This window comes from Schistocerca piceifrons, chromosome 1 (genome assembly GCF_021461385.2).
Source record: "Schistocerca piceifrons isolate TAMUIC-IGC-003096 chromosome 1, iqSchPice1.1, whole genome shotgun sequence".
In the NCBI taxonomy this organism is placed as follows: domain Eukaryota; kingdom Metazoa; phylum Arthropoda; class Insecta; order Orthoptera; family Acrididae; genus Schistocerca; species Schistocerca piceifrons.
In genome coordinates this window covers 97,570,996-97,577,019 of record NC_060138.1, presented here as the reverse complement: position 1 = coordinate 97,577,019, position 6,024 = coordinate 97,570,996, and positions in this window count along the sequence as shown.

Genomic DNA, 6,024 nt, shown 5'->3' with positions numbered 1-6,024 from the left:
TGCGTACCATCACGTTTCCGACTTTGATAAAGGTCGGATTGTAGCCTATCGCGATTGCGGTTTATCTTATCGCGACATTGTTGCTCGCATTGGTCGAGATCCCACGACTATTAGCAGAATATGGAATCGGTGGGTTCAGGAGGGTAATACGGAACGCCGTGCTGGATCCCAACGGCCTCGTATCACTAGTAGTTGAGATGACAGGCATCTCATCCTCATGGCTGTAACGGACCGTGCAGCCCCGTCTCTATCCCTGAGTCAACATATGGAGACGTTTGCAAGACAACAACCATCTGCACGAATAGTTAGACGACATTTGCAGCAACATGAACTATCAGCTCGGAGACCATGGCTGCGGTTACCCTTGACGCTGCATCACAGACAGGAGCGCCTGCGATGGTGTACTCAACGACGAACCTGGGTGCACGAATGGAAATACATTATTTTTTCGGATGAATCCAGGTTCTGTTTACAGCATAATGATGGTCGCAACCGTGTTTGGCGACATCGCGGTGAACGCACATTGGAAGCGTGTATTCGTCATCGCCATACTGGCGTATCACCCGGCGTGATGGTATGGTCACCTCTTGTTCGCATTGACGGCGCTTTGAACTGTGGACGTTACCTTTCAGATGTGTTACGACCTGTGGCTCTGCCCTTCATTCGATTCCTCTGAAACCCTACATTTCAGCAGGATAATGCACGACCACATTTTGCAGGTCCTTTACGGGCCTTTCTGGATACACAAAATGTTCGACTGCTGCTCTGGCCAGCACATTCTTCAGATCTCTCACTAATTGAAAACGTCTGGTCAATGGTGGCCTAGCAACTGGCTCTTCACAACACGCCTGTCACTACTCTTGATGAACTGTAGTATCGTGTTGAAGCTGCATGGGCAGATGTACCTGTACACGCCATCCAAGCTCTGTTTGACTTAATGCCCAGGCGTATCGAGGCCGTTATTACGGTCAGAGGTGGTTGTTCTGGCTACCGATTTCTCAGGATCTATGTACCCAAATTGCGTGAAAATGTAATCACATGGCAGTTCTTGTATATTATATTTGTCCAACGAATACCCGTCTATCAACTACATCTCTTCTTTTAGTCTCTTGGTCAATGAATTTTAAAACCAAAATCGATCAATAATTTTATCTTGGAACTCTTCCACTTGGTCCGTGTGTGCACAGAAATAGTAAAAATGTAATAATGTGCTACTGTGTTTGTATAACCATGCAGTTTTCTGCATTTTTAAATGATGGTGATATTGTCACCGAAACTAGTTTGGGAGAATAAAGAAATAAACGAATAACAGGGTGTTTTTTTCATCAAAGCGGACTCAATTTCTGATATTACAAAAACAATCAATTAATGTAAGAGTTTGGTATTTTATATTGTACGTTGTAAGGATGTAAGTATGCTGTTTAGGTTTTTTATTGGTAACGCCACCTCTGTATGAAAATCACTGGCTGTGCTGTGTGCAGTCTGTGGGTAGTTTGCATTGTTGTCTGCCATTGTAGTGTTGGGCAGAGGCAGCTGGCTGTGAACAGCGCGTAGCGTTGCGCAGTTGGAGGTGAGGCGCCAGCAGTGGTGGATGTGGGGAGAGAGATGGCGGAGTTTTGAAATTTGTCATGAACTGCTATATTTATATATGATGATATCAAGGTAAATACATTGTTCGTTCTCTATTAATATCTTTCATTTGCTAACTATCCCTATCAGTAGTTAGTGCCTTCCATAGTTTGAATCTTTTATTTAGCTGGCAGTAGTGGCGCTCGCTGTATTGCAGCAGCTTGAGCAGCGAAGATTTTTGTGAGGTAAGTGATTTGTGAAAGGTATAGTTTAATGTTAGTCAGGGCCATTCTTTTGTAGGGAATTTTGAAAGTCAGATTGCGTTGCGCTAACAAAATATTGTGTATCAGTTTAAGTACAGTCCTGTATAATTGTTCAAAAGGGGACGTTTCATATGGCGACCCTTAGCCTAGGATACCTCACTGGAATCTTCTGATTTTTGTTGTAGTTTGTGTAATTAGTGTAGATTTTTTTTATTGCTAGCGCGTAATTGTAGAGAGAATCTCCTTTGTAGTTATAGCCTCTCATTGTTGTACAGTAAAACAGTTGTGGCATGCATATAGATTTGCACCAAGTATTTCGCAGCTGTAATTAACTAGATATTATTTTCAGTGTTATGTTAATGTGTTCTCTTATTTTTGCTCTTCAAATTGTGTTTTTCTGTGTTGTCGTGTGAAATACTGTGACAATAATGGCGTGTGAAAAACGTAATACTAGGCTCCAAAGTAAACTGAGAAATGACAGTGAAAATGAGAGCAGTGTGTTAGCGCCACCGAGTAATGAATTAAGTGATGTTCAAAGTAGTAATTTGGTAATTGTGCATAGGGAAATGGAGCGGGCGGCAAACAATGGCGTGGACAGTGAAACAATTAGTGAAGAGGGAAGCATTATCGATCGATCGGTCGGCAACAGCTCGCCTCAGGAATCCGAAATGACAGGACACAATTTCGCAAATACTGTAGATTCAGGTTTTGGGGTCATCACCGTTTTCTCAAATAAGTCAAGACACATTTTCTGCTTGTCAAAATGTGAATGTTGTCGGTGCAAATGCACTGCCGAAAAGCGTAGAGAAACAGATTCCAGACACTAATACATTATTATTGCAATTAATGCAACAAATGGAACAAAATCAGAGACAAACACAGCAACAGTTAGACACAGTGGAACAAAATCTTAAAAAGTTAGACTCATTGGAACAAACACTTGAACAAACACGTGAAGATTTAACTACTGAGTTACATAACATTGAATCGAAATGTCAAAAAGTCTGTAATGACGTAAAAACACAAATTTGTGAGCATTTTCAACCTATTTTTTCGCGGCATGAAAATGCATTACAGAATCACGAAGCAGCCATAAAAGAACTGCAAATTATTGTTCATGAAAATCATGAGACCTTGCAAGCTAAATTTGACTCAGTTGCATCTACCGATTCGGTTACGCAACTTGCAAAAACTCAGGAAAACTTTAAGGACACAGTAGATACTCTGAAACTTGGTTCAGAAAAACACACTGAAGAAATAAGTACACTATCGGAGAAAGTAGCCGAACTTTCGGATCAGGTCACTAACTTATCTACAAAGGTAGATGATGATCTGAATGACACAAGACCCGTAGCCTTCACTGACACAGAAGAGTATGAACAAATAAGAAAATTCAAACAAAATCAGAATCAAATTAATACACAACACCAAAGAGAAATCCGGGAAGTACAAGATCAGCTGACACAGGTAATACAAGAATTACGTATTTCAGAGGACACTCGCGCTCCAACACGGGAAGAGGGACTTAGAAATACGGAAAAGACGCAAAATAATAACACAGGGCATTTCGTAAGTTATGAAAGAAACTGGCAATGTGCACCGAATTTCGATATGGAACCGCCGACACGACGTAACAATGACCGATATGCTACTCGCCGACATGATGATTTTGACTATAAGCTGTTCATTACTACACGTAAATTCAAAACATTTAAGAATTCTGGCAACGACATTCATCCACAAGCATGGCTCCATCAATTCTCTCATTGTTTTCCTCCCAACTGGTCGTTGGAACACAGATTAGAATTTATGTGTGGCTACTTGGAGAATGAACCAGCTGTAAGAATGCGATCGGTAATTCACGATTGCCACAGTGAAGGAGAGTTTTACCATGCCTTCCTCTCAGCATATTGGTCTCAAGCCACACAAGACCGTGTAAAACATAGCATCATAATGATGAAACGTTTCGAACAATCTGAATTTTCCAGTCTTATGAAATATTTTGAAGACATGTTGCATAAGAATCAGTATCTTTCAAACCCATACAGCCCCTCAGAACTCATCCGCATTTGCTTAATCAAACTGCCTGAACATTTACGACATATTATTTTGGCAGGACGTTGCAAAGACGACATTGAAGCATTTCAGGGACTCTTACAAGAATTAGAAATTGACACTGACAATCGCGGAACGCGAAACCAGGAACACAGCAATTACAGGTCACATCCGTCGCAATTCCGCGATGAAAGAAATAATAACTGGACACGACAAGGCTATTCTCACAACACAAATCGTGACCAAAACAGACACCACCCGTATGACAACCACTGGCAGGATAACAGTTACAGACAAAGATCGCATTTCCTTAGTAATGAATATGACAGAGACAATCATAGAAACAGACAATTTGGCAACCAGAACTATTATTATCACGGGAGACAGAATACCTTCAGACGCAATGGTCCACCGTGCAGTGATAATTCAGGGAGAAATTCTCCACCACTTAACCGACAAGAAAGAAACTATGGAATCTACCGACATGACGACAGACGATATGATCGTAACGACAGACCTGAATTGCATAAGAACTGGCGGGATTCAAACAGAGCAGGGCCCTCTCGTCACGGTGAATTTGTAGAAGTTAGGTCTCCAAATCCCAATAACGACGCGCGCCAACAAAGAAACAGACAATGACTCGCACCGCAGGCAGCCACCTGCGCCGGCTGGCTCAGAGAAAAATAACATTGACGCTAACCTTGAGCAAAATTCCAGTATTCTTTACGGACGTATACAACATGATAATTGCTTTGAAGTTGAAACTCTGCGTACTAGGAAGAGTAAAGGTTTACACCACATTTCTCATGTAAAACCATTTATTGACAGATAATCTGCCTTTTAACTTTGTCTTTGCCATAAAACGTTTCACTTCACGTTACTAGTATGCTTTAGAAATGTTACCATGCAACAATGTTTGAAGTTCAATATCCAGTCTAGAACCAAGAGAACTTATTTAAACAGAAATTACGAATGCATTGTTATAGTGAACAGACGACACAGTGTTGTATTTGGACATTCTTGCTTGTTAGTTGCACGATTAGAACATTTACCAGTACTGCTAATGAGATTTTAGTGCAACATTTTGGTTTACTTGAAAATACATTCCGGATTTAAAGTACTTTCTGAGAGATACCAGATGACACAGAGGTTAGTTTATGTGACAGCTACACGATTTTTATCACGATGCTACTAATGAGTGACAATTTACAATGTTGCTTTTGCGGTGTATCTGTTTTATATCTGCACAGTTTTCTAAATTCTTCTGGAAAGAAAAACATGTTTTAGTAGTAACTTTTGTGGTATAGCAACAATGAGACAGCCTTTTTCGTGGCACAACATTACGTTACTGTACAGTACTTTCTTCATCACGCCAATAAGCATTATAACTACGATATCTATACGCAAAGCATTTCACTTTTGTTTATCATGAGGTAAGTACATTGACTTCTGCAGAACTTAGCTTTCGGAGGACGATAATTACGACACTTCCACAGAATTGTCTTACAGCAAGACGCACATTTAGCGCTACAGGACACGCATTTGAGTGATTAATTTTGTACTTAAAACATTTATTTTTAAAGATATTTGAAGTACAATGATACGAAGTTTTTCCATGATACATTTCATTCCATTGCTGTAATCCGTAACACCTGAGGGTATAATTACATTAATCCTCAGGGGGGTACATGCTTACTTTGTGTACCATGTGTGTGGCAACCACAAGGAACCCTAGCTAATATGGTATTTGCTTATACAACTTTACACATCGGTACCATATTTCTCTAACACACAATTTACACAGCTATCTGATCATTTAACTGAGAGAGACAAACATTTATTTTTACTACATCAGTGGCACATGTTTACGTAATTACACCGTTGGATAACTTCACACTTACGAAATTGTATTTTGTCTGTACTGTGTGAACTCTTCATATTTTTTTGGAACCATTGTGATACTATGAGAGCTTTGAATGATATATTTCATAAGGGAGCATGATTTTAAAGTACGTTTGAGGTAGATGACACTATTGAAATGAGCAGAGAATTTTTTTAGGCTCAGAAATTATTGGAGGAAGTTACGACGATTTTGAGATTTGACTGAGGTGTTATGATGTTATTATTACGACGACGA